Source organism: Chrysoperla carnea, chromosome 1 (assembly GCF_905475395.1).
Source record: "Chrysoperla carnea chromosome 1, inChrCarn1.1, whole genome shotgun sequence".
NCBI classification, from domain to species: Eukaryota; Metazoa; Arthropoda; class Insecta; order Neuroptera; family Chrysopidae; genus Chrysoperla; species Chrysoperla carnea.
In genome coordinates, this window is record NC_058337.1 from 5,462,892 (window position 1) to 5,482,578 (window position 19,687).

Sequence of the window (19,687 nt, forward strand, 5' to 3'; positions counted from 1 at the left end):
ACTTTTTCTTGGAACATTTTGAAAATACTTAAAGCAAATTTTGATATTCCAAACGAGCCTTTTTTGATAAACGATAATGTATACGTATTTGACCTTTTAACATTATAAAGTTTTATATAAAATTCACTATAAAATAAATGAATGATGAGTGATTTTTAACATTTGTTGTTATTCTTAGAATTTTATCTCATTTTAAGAGATACATAAAAGAGGTAAAGTTGATGATGTTAGAGGTACCTTTTATTCTTGTTAACTTATAAACTCTCTACTACACCGAATGGTTCTTTAAAATGTTGCACATAATTTACAATTACAAAATATTATTACCGGTAATAAGGGATCGGACTAAATTTTTTTTATCCCTTCAAAAGAAGAATTTTCACTTCATGAATAAAAAAGTGAAGTTGATTTTTGAAAAATCTTGACTAGTATGCAAGATATGAACGTTTAAAATTCCTAATTAAACAAACAAGAAGATACCCACTAGTGACGACTTACGTGGGTATTGCCATAGAGATTTACTTATAAAACTTTGTTTTTAGAAAAGGAGATGGACAACGTTTGAATGCAATCTTTGATTGCTTATAAATTTCTTCGTTTTTTAATCAATTTCATTTTCACTTTCAAATTTTGTCATGGTATCAAGTCTAGTTTTACATTTTTATGGGTAATATAGCCAATTCGACATCTCAGGATTATCCCTTATTCTAAAACAATATAACAAAAGGCTAAAATAATTTATTTTGTAAGTAATAGTAAAATTCAGTTCACTGGTGACATAATTTGTGGCATTTCTTAATTAATACTTTTTCTAAAACAAATTTTAAAACCAAAACTAATAATTATTAGGTATGAAATTTTGATAATTACCTAGTAGCCAAGGTTTTATAAAAATTGTTTTTTACCAAAAACTAATTGGGCAATTAATTTTTTTTTCGTTAAGTCATAAAATTAATTGATATTCCTGTGTTAGATGTGAATAAAATTAAAAAATTGTTTTATGCTAGGAAAACAAAAAATGTAGAAATTTTTTATATTGAGACATTTCAAATTTTAATTTTTTAACTAAATATTTGATTAATATAAAATCAAATGATAACATTTTTGTGAGCGACTTTGTAAGTATATAGTTTTATCTCGAAAATGGTAAATTGATCATGTTTTATTAAAAAAAGAAATTATTATTTGTCAATTTCGTGATGACTAAACTAAACATTAAAAGTTTAAGTATCTATCAAAAATGATTTATTAGAATATTAAAGTTTTTAATAGTTATATTAAAAACTAAACAAAAAAAAATTGATTCTGGTAAAGATCAATCATCTTTTATAATTTCGTGAGCGATTTTTACCACTTTTTTCCTATTGTTATAGAGTTATTTATATTCGCAAATTCTAACATAGATACATATGCCCGTATAGTACATCGATTAAATCATAGGTAGTTCGATTTAAGAAATGTATTCTTCCGTTTAGCATATACTGAAGGTCTCAAAAACTACATCACTTTCGATAGACAATTTTCTGATAGGGCATGTTATTCAAATGACACAAAGTTAGAATATCTCTTTATACACGATCAGGAATGGGTTTTAAATTTTATAACTTATTGCTAAAAAATAAAAATGACCAAGATAGTCAATTTCCCCGAAATCCATTTTGAAATTCAGACAATGACTCACGATATAATACCCCTTGATTTAAAGAAATGCTTTAGCTTCTTGGTCCACTATAAATATAAAACAATGTCCAAAAATGTACAGTATGATATTTTGAGATGGTCTATTTCTCTCAGCACCGGAAATACCAACGATACTGACTGAGTTTATCACATGACTCAAATTTAAAATACCTACAAAGTTGATTTGATTTTTTGTTGTTGTTCTTTTAAATTCTGATTAACCAAAACTAATATTATAATAAATAATAATTTAATATTAGCCAATACACACACATACATAAATTTTTTTTGTAAATGCTTCTAAGAAACTAATATAATGTAATGTATGTTATAGGTATGAATAAAAATTGAAAATTTATTAAAAGTAGAACGTGTAATGTGTCTGCAATTTATTTTATAATAATAAACAGTATATTATTATTAAATGTATAATATATACAAGGTTTTACATTAAGAGTGTCAGAACCGTAAACTTATTTTAGTTATATATATGCGATTCGAGGATCTTAAAACTTTTTTCTTATTTGAAAGAGTATTTCATGCACATTTTGATATTTAATACCAATGAAAAACGCACGGAACATGACGTATATTCGTGATTCGACACATAAATCAAATTATATTTAATCGATAATATTTTTGGTGGCTCCTTATAAAAGCAATTGGTCAGATTTCATGTTTTGAAGTGTTTTTGGATTTATTTTGGTGTTGTTGAATTACTTACTGAACAAGTTTTTATAGTACAGCTAAAAGATCTACAAATTTTCTACCTAAATTCCCCGGTTAACGCACTGCTGTGCTATATGATCAAACGATGAGTATTTGACTCTTATTGGCAACATAATGAAATAAAGTTCAATAATTTGCATGCGTTGCTCAAAGTATAAAGCAAAGTCGCTTCTCGCTGTCTGTCCCTAAGTCCCTATGTATGCTTATATCTTTAAAACTACGCAACGGATTTTGCAACGGCATATAAAGTGAAGGTTATAACACAATAGTCTTTGTTTTTAAAATTGAAGTTGCCCAGTGAAGCGGGTAATTCACAGCCAGTAATATACAATTTGTTTAAATTTAAAGTTCGGACAATGTTAATGGAAAACTTCTGTTCATTTTAAAATAATTATTATTGTAAACTAATGAATTTATATTATGTATATTGTATAAACAAAATTGGATGCCAGTGTAAACAATGTTATTAGTATGTTTTGCAAAACTTTGAAATTATCCAATCCAAAATAAGTAGGTACACTCTATTATTGATTGTATGAATCACTCAATTTTAAATAATGTTTGGAAAAATTTTAATCGAATTTTTATTCTTTAAAAGAATTTTTGATGTTTTGTTTTATTTTAAGTGCTCGATATTTTTTTTTTATATATTAAAATATAAGATATCAATAACAATTTGTACAATTAAAAGAAGTATAAGTGAGTTAATTCTCAAAATTCCTCGAACTTTTTGTTAAGGATGTATGAGCATGATAACAATGTTTGATTTAAAGGCTCAAAATTTGTTTGTAGGTAGTCTTTTACTCAAAGAATATGTGGTTAAAATTTCAGCTTAGGTATCCGTGCAAATTTTTAAGAAAAAAGTCATTAAAAATCGATATAAAATACATTGGCTCTTATGGAGGAATCTCAAAAAACGACATATTTTGGAAGTTTTTGATAATTTTCATTTGGAATGAATGAAAACAAATTTTAAAAAAAACTTTTTAATAGAAAGTAAACATATTAGCAATGAATTAGAAAAGAAAAAAACTAAGTGTCACCGTCCATATAAGGGATGTAAGAGCAGGGTAGATTAAGGGTGGAAATTATTTTTATCTTATTTTCAACTTTGATGATGAATTTTGTTATAACTTCATGAATGTAGACGAAAAATAAGAATAAAATATTTCGATATGTGTCTTGGTTTTCGAAATATCGAAAGCTAAATAATTAAACAAAATTTTCAATTTTCGATATTTTGAAAATTAAGCCAGATATCGAAAAATTTTATTTTTACTTTTCGTCTTGTATCGTCAAGTAATAATATAAATTTATCATCAAAATTGAAAATATCTATTTTTAAATTTGTGCCCCCACTACCATGCTCATACACCCTTAACCTATTTTGTCATTTTAATAAATATTGCTGGTATGCCATTAGTAGCATCAGTGACATAACTGTGTTAAATAGTTCTGTTCGCCAGAAGTATTGTGGATATCACCAGCCAGTGTGAGCCTGACATCCATACCGACATCGGCTGATGCACCCTAACCTTTGCTCATGTTCCGATACATTTAATGGTTAAATCATGTATGTTTAAAATACAGCGGATATCAAATTCATCGAAAACATTTCTAAGCGTGTTGAGACTAAAATCAGTTACCTATGGCTTCGATGCCGGAATTTTTTTACTGCGTGTTAATACGGATACTAAATTGAAAAAAAATAAAATATAATTTACGACAATTATAAAATAATGAAAAATTATTTAAAACTCATTAAAATTTAATATACTTAAAAAAGATTTTTAATTAAAAACCAAAAACTACATCAAAAGTGTATGCCTAACATATTTATTTTTTAAACCTCAAAATGAAAGTTAAATAGATATGCAATGCAGCGCAGCCATTTAAAAAAAAACATTTCATATTCGATTGTAAAAAAGTATTTATAACGTTCTATTAATTAAAGCATACTTAAAATATTGTTTAATAACTTTAATAAAAAAAAAAACTTTTTTAAACAGAATTATTTAACTCCATCAGATCGTTATGTTACAAATATAAACGCATGTAATAATTATTATTAAAGATAATGAGTTTCATTATTATTCTAAAGTAAAAATTATTATTTTAATTATGATTTTAAAAACCGTTTGAGAACCACATGAATAAACATTTTACCTTATATACGGCCATATATATTATATAGTTAAAAACTGTTATGGCCATACATAGTTTGGAACCGAAGGTAATTGTTTCTAGTGCAGTTAAAGATGTTACAAATAAATGAAAATGAAAGAAACCGCTCACAATTTATTAAAACCTTATGGAATGTGCTTCTTAGGTGTCAACGATCATTCGTAGCGCATGAGTTAATGGCGTAAATGTTTCTATTTGCTAATAAACAATATATTATGAAAAATGACTTACAAAATTAATAAATAGGCAACTTGAATTACTTATACGTTATACATGTATAATAGTTTTCTATTATTTGACAAACACTTAACATTTACGTCATTCAAGTTGCCTAATTACTAATTTTTAAGTGAACTTTAACATTGATCGTTTCATTGAATAAATGCTTTATCTTAAATGTTCGAACTTGTTTTTGACTACAATATTGATTGCTTGACGATTAGTGATTTTTCCTATATTTTTATACTTTCATTTACTAAAGTGAAACGTGTCATAATCGAGTTATTTGAAAATTTGTTTAATTACTTTGTTATACTTATCGAATGTATCTAAAAATACCTGGACTAATTTTTGTTTAATTTCTGTTTTATGCATAGTTTAACTGAATATTTATTCCGAATTGTGTTTGTATACGGAGGTCGTATGATTATTTGCATTCTATTATTTTTTTTCACTTCTTGTAAATTAACAATTTAATTTTTTCAATTTTTTTTTCTTGAAAAGAATACATATTTTTACTTTAAAATTTTCCGGTTATTTAAACAATTTGTTAAAAAAATTACATGTTTGTGTATCATCATCTGTATCTCATGTTAATTAGATTTTCAACGAAATTTAATTAATTTTTGTTTTGTATATCTTAAAAAAAAAAAAGCACGGATTTTATCACAAAAAAAGAATTATTAATTATTTTTTTAGTTTATATTTTACATAAATTGCAAAAAATGTATAATTTATTTTAAAATTTATGACTTAATTCGCTTAGGTAATATTTTATGTGTTATCATGATAAATATTTTATTATTATTGCAAAAATTGGAAAAATTGCTGAATTTTTATTAGTGATAATTAGAAAATTCGATGTTTTAAAGTCATTGTGTTTAAATATTTTGATTATTTAATGTCGATATATGCCGATATCACTTTCAAGGTTCATTTTTAATTGATTTTGTTATAACCACTCCAAAAATTAACTTTAATAGGGAACAAAGATCGATCCGCACTCGATTTCCCGTTTGCTTTCGGACAATTTCTTAGAAACTTGTTTAAAATCAAAATTATCTGATTTTTTAACCCACGAATCATAAATGGAATGTTATAAGTTTGACCGCTATGAGTGTATGCTTGTATATCTGTCCGTGGCATCGTAGCACCTAAGAAGATGAACCGATTTTGATTTTTTTGGTTTCGTTTGCCAGGTATTTTAATGGAGAGTGTTTTTAGCTATGTTTCAAGTTCGAATTTATGTTCGGCTATTTATTTTCAAATATCAACAAAAAAAGTTGGGATAAGTATGATAAATTATACAGAAAAATCGAAAACTATTCGGAAATTTTGATTCTGTCCGGGAAATTGCATTTTAAGTACAATCAAAATTTGCAACATTAATGATTTCATCAAAACATTTTCACTTTAAAATCAAAAATAATTCCATTCATTTAAGATTTAACGGTTTAAGTTATAAAACCTGTAAAACATATCTGAACACAGGATTAAAAACGATTACAAATCCTTGAACTGTCGTCTTAATAGATTATGAGATCCTGTTATTTTGACTATAATCACAAAAACATTAAAATCCACCCTAATAACAACATTTTGAAAATGTACCCTCGTTTTTTATTTTAATGGATATGCTTTCAGATTAAAGTCGAGGTCATTTTATAACTCTTAAGATGCAGGTAGTTTATTACTAGCATTGATCCTTTTAAATCATAGAAGATTTTTTTTTTCAAAGTAAAAAAAAATCAAAAACACTGTTGCCATGATTCTGATAAAGAGAAGTTGAATTATAAAAGGTAAGAATCATTTTTCGATCTGAACACTTTATTTTAAATTGCTTTTGAAAATTTTGAATAAAATAGAATTAGATAAAATTGCACTCTGTGTCTAGAACTCGAATAGCCTAATTGGTGGGGCGCTTGACATGAATCCAAGAAGTCCGGGTTCGAGTGTATTTTTTTTCAATCCTCTTTAATTAAGATTACTAGACAAAATATTTGTCAATATTTAGTTTACGCTGTATGTATCATATTAAAAACATCAATTATAATCGAGAGACCATGATGTAAATAAATATCGTATACATGATTAAAGTAAACAATAACAAAAAGTAATAATATTCAAAAGAATATTCCAAAATTTTTGATAAACAATTGTCAACATTTAATAATAATCGAAGACACAAAAATCAACCCATCACTGTTTTTATAAGTTCAATTATATTGAAAACAAAAGATTTAAAGACGCACTCAACTCAACCATTTTGAATAGGAGATATGGTGATTTTATGAAGAAAGAACCTATTGTTATAAACAATTTACTGTTTTTTTTTCTCTTCAAAGTCTATACACTTGACCATGGGTTTAATTTCACAGGGGAGACAGAATGAAGCATTATTACCTATATCCTAAAAAGTAATTTAAAATGTCATTTATATAAACATTGTCCAAACCAGACAGTCAGACACTTGACGCTTCAATAATAACCAGAAGAATTGACTTTTTAGGGTAAAGACTTAAGTCATATTAAATATCAGTAAAGTATTCTTTTTTTTTCATATTGATTACCAAAAAAAAATATCAATTATGTTTTTAAAAAAACTTTTTAAAAAAATTGGTCTTATTGAATATATTTATCTGTCTTTTAAGATAAATTTTTAACTTGTTATTAATTTTAAGGGCAGTTATTTTAACTTAAATATATTTTTTATTGGTTTTTAAATATCATATTTCATAAGTTATATTTCATATTAATTTATTGGTGGATACTGACCTTAGTAGCTTCAAATATCTACGAGATAAACCAAAAAATTGGATAAAAATTTTTGGAATATTTTAGTAAAATAGGTATGGTAATAAAAATTGTAAATCGAGATATATTTTCAATTTTGCAAGAAGAAAAAGGATAACGATGGCCGTAGAAATTAGGGGATCGGACTATTTTCATATTATGTAGGTATATGGGTATGGGTATAGAGGTTAGCGGGCCATGCTCGAGCATCGAGCCTCGAAGCAATGGTTCAGAGCACCTAGCCAAATAGACCCTTGTACTCTATCCCCGCTACGCTTTTCAGTGGCTATTATAACCAACTGATGTACTGAAACCCAGGATCTACCTAGAGCTGAGTTTCCTAATTTCTTCTGGTTCGACTATGGCCGGACCAAACCATTTCCTTCGCTGCTGTATGAGCGCCGGGCAGTAACAGAGAAAGTGTTAACACCAGAGAAAGTTTTTATTATTTAATTTTTCATGATAATTTTAAAGTTACAGACAGTTTTAAACGAACTTTTCGTTTTCCTTTTAAAAAGATCTTTTAAAACCTGCCTGTAACTTTAAAATTATCATGAAAAAAGATAAAATAAAAACAGTTTTCTTATAAAATCCCAATTACTTCTCCAATTAAATTAATTAAAAGATGAACTTTACAATACATTTTTTAAAATGTCAGTTACCATATTATGCCTAATTAAAATCATGTTTACCTTTAAGATATTACCACATTTCATCTATGGCCCCACATTGTGATTTGTTGATAAGTTTGTACACATGAAGCCAGTAAGTTCTCTGGAGTTGTAACCGAATACTAAATCGTAGCTTGAAGTCGCGTAGTAATATATTAATAACATAAATTATTTAACTTATTCACGTAATTTTTAAAAAACAATATTGTTTTTACATTCAGTGTATAATAATTGTATATACTCGTAATATTTATTCATATTCATAAAATTATATTCAAATTGTATATATTTATTTTTTTTATTCATATACAAATAAGTTCTTTGTTTTCTGCAACTGTATATATCTTCTTTAAACATTCAAGTCAATAGCCTGTTTGTTTTGAGGCTATGCATTTCATACTATACTATACTATTTCTAAGTCCAGTATGAAACGATGCAGGTATCTCGAAAATTATTCGCTAACAGAAAACTGTTTGTAAGTTTAAAGCAATTGGAATTATATTATATGAAGTATTATCAGATACTTTTTTAGTATCTGGCCTTATACCATACCATCATTGTAATAAACGCCATGCATTTCTTACCGTACAAATTTTAACGTCGTAAAGCATGAGACTTAAATAAAAACAAACATTTATAACGATAAGTAATTTTATTTTCATTTCTTAATGAACTATGAAAAAAAAACCACGTGTTTTAGTTAAAATTCTAACAGAAAATACAAAAATTATCGTATCCCTAGCAAAGTCTTTAAAAACTTCCCGTACTGCAACTTTTAATTCATAAATTTTTTACAAAAAACTTACAGTCTGCGGTTAAAAAAAACTATAAAATTAAAGTAAATGAATGACAATAAAATAAAAAAATTAGTTTTTTTTTTTAAAGATAGCATACAAAAAACAAGATGGCTGCTGTGATTCTCACATAAAAACAAATATTAAAAACAATAGCCGGATAATACATTTTATTTTTTATTTGATTTTCCTTCACTATCTTACTTCTTAACTATAATAAAAGTTAACTATAAAGTATACTTACTTCTTTACTTAACGTTAATACTTAAGTATAGTAAAGTTGTATAATATTCATGAAGTTTTGTACTTTATAAGTAAGTGTAGAGCGGATGAATCGTGAGAAATTATAACTATTATTTTATGAATCACCTATAATAATATTTTTAATTGTTATATGTGTTTTGTATATGTGAATCAACTTAAGCATAATGTATAGTATGTCAATTTGAAAATGGTACAGGTTTAATACTTTATTGATTAGGTACAAATGCTCAAATCTGTGTTTTATCAATTTGTATAAAGACATTTTCTATAGACATGTGATATCCAATATTTTTTTGTTGGGTCAATGTGCGTTGCAACATTGGTATCCAAAATTTTTATTTGTTTTTAAAACCAATCGAAATTTTTTTGTCTTCTGCCCTACGCGAAGAGCAACAGATATTTTTATGCGATTTGTTGCTCTTCGCGTAGGGTAGAGTTTAAGCGTTCAAGAACAATATTTGCTCAAATTGGCTAAAAAACAAAATCTCCACTTTCCAAAACCTAAATTATTAGAAGATATAGAAAATTCATGAAAATTAACCACGTGATATATTTTTAACTGATAATAGTGCAACATTTCTACGAAGCTGGGTGCACGGTAAACGATTTTTTGCCGATATTACTATGAAAGTATAGGCATAAACGCTATACTGTATGGTTTTGATGATTTTGATTTGCTATACAATTTTAATTTATCTTTAAAAATATCGAAACATGAGCAACAGTTAGGGAGCATGGACCGATGCCAGTAAGGGTCAGTCAAGCCCATATTGACTGATGATATCCACAATACTTCTGGCGAATAGTACTATTTAACAATGAAATGTCACTGCTACTAATGGCATATCAGCAATATTTATTAAAATGATAAAATAGGTTAAGAATAATAGAGTGACAAGCAGTGTGACAACAAACATAATGTTTACACCTATACTGAATAGGATCGTAGTATCAATGTAGTATGAGACTCAACACTGTACTGTCGAGTTGAACTTACTATTTATTAATGTAAGTGGCGTCAAAGTTTATATACAGTACCGTATTATTAATATCTCTATAGTTATGGATCTTACGGTAGTATTATATTGATAATTATCAGACACTTTTTGAATATCTGTCCTTACATCATATCAGCATTGTAATAATTGCCATGCATTTCTTACCGTTTACATGAAAATTGACGACAAAACAGATTTTTAACTAATAATAGAGCAACAGCTCGGCGAGGCTGGGTACGTAATACATTACCAAAATAACGATACGTAAATAAATAATTGACACACTGTATTCTTAGAATTATACATATATTTGCATTATTCGTTCAATGTATGGTGTTATTAGATCATGATCACTTTTGTGGATCAGTTTTTTTTTCTTCACTATGGGAATTTTTTTTCTATAAAAACCACCTCGTGAGTTGTGAGCAAGATATAATTTGTTTTGTTTTTTTCTTTTTTTTATTAAATTAAATTTAAAATCCTTAAATGACAGTATTTTTAATGTAATTATGTAAGAAGTTTAAGAAAGGGGTCCAAAGTTTTATAAGTGGCGTGTTTCTGAAAGTATAATTTTGAAGTTAAATTATGGATTAATGAGTTTTTAATTCTTAGTAACATACAAAAAGATAATTAAATTCCAGACATAGATACCTATATATGATCTTTTCATTTTTGTCCAAAAAAATTATTTCAGCTGAATTTTTGATAATCAGAATAATTTTTAAGACACTGTTTGCCACTGAATCCTGATCTAAAGGTCGTTACAATACAGCATTAAAACCTTTTTAATATGTATATAGTTGTGTAAGTAGTTAATATATTCATATTCGTAACGTAAAATTTATTATATTTAAATAATAACTTAGGAGTAGTTTGTACATTATTTGTAGACATAAAATCACGTTTAAATAAACAAAACAGTGAAAAACGTTTCATGTTTATAAAAAAGGATCAATTATTTTTTTATTATAACTTATTCATATAGTGTTATATGAAGTCTATTTGTATAAGACTAGTAAAACTATAAAAGTTCATTTCACCAACTGCTGTGTTTTTAAATAGATTTTGTTCTTTTTTAAACGTCAACATTCTAAAAATTCAATTATTATTTTTGATTTATTATTAATCGCCTTTTATTTTTACCTAGAAATGTTTTCAAATGATACAATTAATATCACTTGTTTTAATTAAGAATCAAAATTGTAAGTGTTTTCGTTAAAGTTTGAAAAATCATTTCAAAACTTTAAATTTTATTTTCATTAAAAAATTTTCTTCTATAATTTTAATGATTTAAAAACGAAATAAACAAATACAAATTCATTGAGTTGAAAAAATTGCATATTGTGTTTGGAGCACGTATGGCCCAGTTGGTTAAGGGACTTGGTATGAATGTGAGAGAGTCGGGTTCGAATTCCCTTTCAGTATGAATTTTTCGACGAAGTTATTGGTATTTATAGTTTATGCCAAAGTTTCATAAAAAAACATCGATTATAATCGAAAGACTTAAACGTTTAAATTTGTATACAAAATTTAGTAAACAAACATTAATATTAAATAGCGAAATTTAATATTTTTGAACAATTGATTGTGGATCTATTGAAATAAGTAGACATTGTATCGAATATTAGCGCATACTGGCTAGTTTTAAACCTTTCAAGAACGATGGTGGAAGAACCGGGAAGAAAGCAGTCAGAAATACAAATTTTTTAAATGAAATTAAAAATTGAAAAAACAAATAATATCAAGCTAATTTCAAATGAGATAAGAATGTATGTGCCACTTTGTACATTAAAATTTAAATACGTAAGCTTATATATCCATCATTGTTTATTAAAATTATTAAATTCATAATTATATAATAAGTAAATTATATTAATATTGTACTTTTCTATCTCTTTTTATATAATAAAGTTTAATTTATTCATTTTTAAATATTAAATATATATTTATATGGTTTTTGCGTTTAAGAATAAATAAATAAAAAAACTTCAATTACTCAGACAAGAATACTAATATGGTTATTTAAATAAAATAACTAATTTAATTTTTTGTAATTTTTAACTTCTGTATACTGACTTCAAAATATGAGAGATCTGTAGCTCTTTGAAGCCATAAGCTACATTTTTTATTATAATAAACCAATCCCGTAGGGGATCGGACTTAATTTTCTTTATCACTTCAGATTAAGTGAGAAGAATTCTCACTTAACGAATAGAAAAGTGAAATTGGTTTTTAAAAATATGTACTAGTATGCAAGATGTGAAAATTAAAATTTCCTAATTAAACAAAGAGGAAGATACTCACTAGTGATGTCTTAAGTTGGTATCGCTATAGAGATTACATATAAAACTTTGTTTTATTAAAAGGAGATGGACAACCTTTGAATGCAATCTTTGATTGCTTATAACTTCTTCGTTTTTTAATCAAATTTAATTTCACTTTCAAATTTTGTCTTGGTATCAAGTCTAGTTTTACATTTTTATGGGTAATATGGCCAATTCGACATCAGGATTATCCTGTATTCCTTATGCTAGAAGAAGTCTTATAAATCCGCACCATCTTATCGACCTGAAATGCATAATCTAAAATTTGGTGAACCAATTCGTTAAAACCGAAACATACTGTTTCATAAAATTGCAAATTAGTTAAATCGTCTTTTAAACTTAAGTATAATCTATATACGGAAGTCGAGTGGCGATGAAACTAGATACGTTTTAAACGAAAAGTTGACATTTTTGGTTTTTCTGTTTCTGGTTTTTTAAAGTAAACAATTTAATATTTGGTAAAATAAAATTTTTAATTAATTTTTTGTCTTAAATTTATAATTTTATTTTACCATAAACAAGCACAGGTAGCATTAAAATTTAAATTGAGGGGGCTTTTTTTTATTTGATAATGCAATTTTCACATAATAATAAAAAACAGATGGTTTCGAGATCAAGTAGGAGTTTTAAACTATACTATAATTCGATAAGCATAATTTTGAATAAGAAAGATGCGAGTTTTAGTGATAGTTAACACAACAGGTTGGTTCAGTATATTTTTGGTAAAAATTCGTGGGTGTAATTTTATTGTATCAATGTGTACCTTTAATAATGTAATGACCTCACGTTTTGCCCACGTTTATTCAAAAATATAGATCTTTGTATAATAATTTGTAAAACAGAAGTGTATATTTTATCAATGTATATTTAAGAAGGCATTATTTATCATTTTTAAATATGAAGCAATACTATCTTTCTGTTTAGCGCCTACTTAAAATTAGTTGTGGCGTCAAAAATTAGTCGGTTGTTTATTATATTCTAAAACATATACAAAATTAAGCCAACGTGAATTTTTTGCAATTATTTAGAGGGATAAAGCTTTTGATAAAGTTAATAATAAATCAAGGACGTAATTGTGAAATAAGCTGCGACTTTTAAGGTGATTGTAAACCTACAGTATTGTAAAATAGTTTTGGTTTATTGCACCGTACATACATACAAACCAAATACATGCTTTGTTGTCAAGTAATATGTTATTTTTAACTTTACAATACCTATCACGCAACTACAAAAATATATAATATATTGTGTGGAAGTGATGCTTATAAATTTGATAATATAGATATGACTCTTCAATCATCGAAACTCTAACTAGTTGTTTCTGTTCATTAAATAATGGATCTTCGATGAACTCATAATTAAATTAAAATATTGTTTTTATATCATCGACAACTTCATATTTTTATGGTATTATTATAAACTACAAGATTGTCTAAATATTTTACATAGTTTTTTATCACACTCTCTAGATTTTTTGATATAGAAATATCCAATTGAAAAGCATATTCTATATGATTCATCATTTTTTCAGACAACTTTGAACGATAAAATAAAAATAAAAATGATTTTTATCTACGGAATCGTTTCAAACTAGTCCAAGGTGTTTATTTATGTAATATCTATAATTTATCAATGTATGTATGAATGACAAAAACTAATAATGTCCTGATTCTTCTCTTTAAATGTGAGTGTATAATAATTGAAAAAGAAGATAAACTACTTTCAAAATCGTGCAAGAACTTCAGCGCATCTTCAATCAACAATTTTATATATTACCATTATTATTTTCAGAGTACTAAAGATCATATGTTTTATTGAATCATTATTATTAGACTGTATATGAATAAATAAATTTGTTGTAATTTAAAGGAATCCGTTTCTGAATTTAAAACATCGATTAACATATAATTCGAAAAAAATGAAGATTATTTTACGGCCTCAGAATCTTTTCAAACTGTGAAATGTCTTTAGGCCAAGAAATACTTTCGAACAATATTCTCTAAGGTCAAACTTTTTGTATTTCTAAAATATGATAATCAACCAGTTCGAAATTAGGATTTTGAGCCAAATTTTGACAAAAATTAAAAGATCATATGTAAGTTTTATAACAAAACTCTTTTTATTTTTTATTTTTTTGAGATAATTTTAATGTTACAGACAGTTTAAAAAGAACTCTTCATAAGAGAAACGAATACACCCGACAGCAAAAATGTTCGTAAAAGATCGTGTAACGTCATAATGTTAATTAATAATTGTATACAGTGTATACTATTCAATTAACATTATTACGTCACAACGATGCTGTACGAACATTTTTTTTTGTCGAGCACTTTCGTTTCTCTTTTGAAAAGTTTTTTTGAAAACTGTCTGTACCTTTAAAAGTATCATGAAAAAATAAAAACAATTTTGTTATAAATATTACCGTTGCATCGAAAATCGTGCAGAAAATGTCTTATATCTGGTAGTAGTGAAAATTTATATTAGGAATAACTCATGTGGATTGTCTTTTGCTCGCTTGGTAATCTTCGTACGCAACCATTTATTGAAAATTTGATGATATTGTTTCATACTTTTCAATTATAGTTGCAGCTGAGGCTTGTAAGCAAAACCATTAACACAGAATTGAATGCAAAATGATTATTTAAAAAATAAATAAAAAAAAGAACTTGGCGAGTTTTTTTTTTATGGGAGTGCCAATTTACTTAACTTGTCAAGGTTTTCTCTTGCAATACTAAAGTATTTATACTGACGTAAGACAATTAGAAATAAAAATCAATTATATCTTGATACTTTATGATTATATGATGTATTATGCTTATTTCTATGAATTTTAATGTTTGCTTAGAAATATTATTTACAGAAAAAATCACACATAGATTTATTATAAATTAATAAGGTGCAGTTATGAATAAAGCGAATATAAGCGAAATAAATTATCTGTTTTTTTCCTTAAATGGTAATTATTTTTACACTTCATCTATTAAAGTGTCAGTTTATTTTGGCGAAAAGTAAAAAATTTTGAACTTCTATCTTAAAAAGAAGTGAATTTGAAACAAAATTTGTTCAATACAATCGTATGAAATTTTAAAAGTTTTTTAATTTATATAAATCTGAACCGGTTTTTGGATACTTAAAAATAGGATATCGACATTTAAAAATATTACTAATTACTTCCTGGCCAACTTAAACTATGATTCCACTTTGAAGACATCAATTATTAAATAACAAAATTACGATTTTACGATCAGCAATATTTTATTTGACTGGCAGCCATATGGCTTTAATTCGATTAGCAGCCTCTTAGTAAGAAATAATTCTAAAAAAAAGATTTTATCAAACTTCTAAGTGCTAAAAGTATAAAAATCAATCAATAAGATGAGATCATTTTTAGTCATATATGCTATTTTGTTTACTTATTAAGCTGAGTTTACACTGCGAAATATTTTTACTTTTTTCTTTTCAATATAATCATCTCTACAATGAAACAGTTAATGGTGGAAGTATTGGCAAGTTTTCATTACATACTATGTAAAAAATTTATTATAGTATACTTTTTAATCAATATAAAAATAAGGGTTAATGTACCACTCAATAAATTGGTTCTCATGATACAACTCCTGGAAAAAAAAGGGTTGTTCTATTTCTAAGAACTTTCTTGTGTTTAATTTATTAAGTTCAAGGAGAAACAGTTCGACGTTATGTAGGCTTTTCTGAACTACAAAGTTTTCTGATTTAACCCATAATTCAATTTTATTATTTATAAAACTTCGATGAGCTTATCCATGTATGGGCAAACGTGGCTTAGAGAAGACACTTATACTTCTGTATCTAAAATACGAGTAAGACAGTGACAACCAAAAATAGGAGTAAGATAGAGAGACAACTTTTTTTCTACATATCGCATTACTATCTAAGAGAAACTGAGATACGTAGACGAATCGTATACCCGTCTCGCTTCCTCCTCTATGAGCAATGCGGTCTTGGATAAAGGGACATACAATAAAGTTTATGGCACCCAATAAAGTTATAACAATGGTGGCTTTGACTTAAAATAACTTGCCCATGCCTGAAGTGTCTGAAAAAAGAATATTTGCAGTAGTAATTCAAAAGATTTATTTTCAAATAATTTACAGTATAAACTCAACCTTATCTATAATATTACAGCAACGTTAAATGACTGTAGACACAAAAAAAAACTAGTCTGTTTTAATTGCATTGCCAAATTAAATATTTTTTTTACCACCAACCTTTTTTTAATAACTGATGAAGAATTATTAAACACACGAAATAGTTGTTATAACTTGAGGCAATACTTAATATTTATATTAGATAATAAAAATTTAACTAGAAATATACTAAAATTAGTTTGTTACTGCATAAGGTTTTTTGTTTTTTTTTATATAACTGAAAATATAATTAGTTATTTGTATATAATATAATTAAGTTTTAGAAATGAAGTTGATAATTTTAAAGAAACCCTGGCCTGGCCGATAATACTTGAGGGTAAATGCAATTATAAGAGAATCTAATTAGTGTAATATGTGCTGTGATAATCAATTTTAAATTATTGAAGCAAAAATAATATTGAAATAAAGTAAAAATAGAATAAGTTGGTTTTTTTGCGACATCAGAATTATGAAAAACTAGACTTGATACCTTAAGGATGTATGAGCATGACAACAATGTTTGATTTAAAGGCTCAAAATTTGTTTGTATGTAGTCTTTTACTCAAAGAATATGTGGTTAAAATTTCAGCTTAGGTATCCGTGCAAATTTTTAAGAAAAAAGTCATTAAAAATCGATATAAAATACATTGGCTCTTATGGAGGAATCTCAAAAAACGACATATTTTGGAAGTTTTTGATAATTTTCATTTGGAATGAATGAAAACAAATTAAAAAAAAACTTTTTAATAGAAAGTCAACATATTAGCAATGAATTAGAAAAGAAAAAAACTAAGTGTCACCGTCCATATAAGGGATGTAAGAGGAGGGTAGATTAAAGGTTGAAATTATTTTTATCTTATTTTCAACTTTGAAGATGAATTTTGTTATAACTTCATGAATGTAGACGAAAAATAAGAATAAAATTTTTCGATATGTGTCTTGGTTTTCGAAATATCGAAAGCTAAATAATTAAACAAAATTTTCAATTTTCGATATTTTGAAAATTAAGCCAGATATCGAAAAATTTTATTCTTACTTTTCGTCTTATATCGTCAAGTAATAATATAAATTTATCATCAAAATTGAAAATATCTATTTTTAAATTTGTGCCCCCACTACCATGCTCATACATCCCTAACAAAGAAGAAAAAAACGAAGTAGTTATAAGCAATCAAAGATGGCATTCAAAGATTGTCCATCTCTTTTTAGCAAAACAAAGTTTTATATGTAATTTCTGTAGCGATTCGCACGTATGACGTCCCTAATGGATATCTTTCTCTTTGTCTAATTCGGAAGTTTAAACGTTCATATCTTGTAAACTAGTAAAGATTTTTAAAAACCAACTTCACTTTTCTATTTTAAGTAAGAATTCTTCATCTGAAGTGATAAAAAAAATTGACTCCAATCCCCTGGGTCATTTGGCATCATTTTTCCCAAGTATAAATACGTTACTAGAATCACTATCGTTCTACCGTCCACTTATGTTTGCTGTTTTAAATTATATCTATTATATAATCACAGCCTTAAATGATTTATTTATTTGCCCGCCTCGCAGGATTCACAAAGATTGACAAAATCATGACAGGTTCGAAAAAAAAGAATAATTTTCGAATATGTTATCTATAAGTGTTTAAGATACTACGAAGAATCGTACAATAATTACAATTTTTTTTTAAACCGTTTTAAAAGTAAAATATTTTCACACTTTTTAAAAAACAATTTAGAAACAATATTGCAACATTTTATTATTAAAAAAAAAACCCAAATTTCTGATTATTTCATAAACAATTTTAATAATAATAATTGTGATGACAAAACCAAGATAACATGCGTAAGACATCCGGAACATTGACTAATAATCTATGTAATGGAAAATCAATTCATTTAACTAATTAAAATGACATTAAGAGTTAAGAACCAAGACACAACACACACAGAAAAAAATAATACGAAGTGAAACTTTTTTTTTCCCATTTAACACATAAAATTCAAAGAATTTTGAATACATAGATAGAGATACACTTTCTTTAAAATATTTTGTTGTAAAGATGTGTTGTTAAGGTGTTGTTGCTTAGTCATAAAAATGTAAAATCCCATAGCATAGGTAACAAAAATATGATCCAGCTATTATAATATCCGAAAACCATAAACATTCCATAAATATATCAGAGATGAATACCATGGCTTTCATATGAAATATTAGAGTTTTTGAAAGCATATCATATCTATTTAAGAAAAAAAAATGTTTTAATGTGACGTTTTGAAATGTCTTGTTATAAATCTTTTTTGATTAGAAGAAGTGACCCTTTCAAAAATGACTACTGCGTTACGAATTTACTTCACTTAGTCATTTAAAATTATTACAAAGAAATAATTGTGTTAAGTTTTTCCAAGTTTCGAATTTAAAAAACAATTCTTATATTTTTCAATCATAAAGTAATTCATTTCTTAATTGGTATCAAATCTATTAGAATTCGGAGCGCAGGGGGTGAAAAAATAACACATTGAAAGATTGAAAAAATAACACATTTTTCTTAAAATGGAATACTGCACATTTTTTATTTTTCAAGAATGTTTATTTCGAAAACTAAGCGTCTAAAAATATTGTACTTTGTATATCTCCCCACCCCTTGTTTATTAGTCGATTTTTCTCATTAACAAACTTGACGTTTCAAATACCAAAACCTTTCTTGATACCAAGTTTGATTCAAATCGGACTTAAATTGCGACCGCTAGAGAGGGTACATGCACATAAAAACATAGATACATATGTATTTTTAACGATGGTCACTTTTGACATCTATTAGGTAAGATCAAGGAACAGTTGAAAAATTGTTTTCCTAATTCCATCTTGAATAGCTCCA

The 19,687-nt window shown here is 26.3% G+C and overlaps 1 protein-coding gene across 1 annotated transcript in view; it reads right to left on the bottom strand.

Annotated features, from left to right (window-relative positions):
* The window catches only part of LOC123298602, an 87,909-nt gene that overhangs the window by 14,373 nt on the left and 53,849 nt on the right, over positions 1-19,687 (bottom strand). The window lies entirely within an intron of this gene.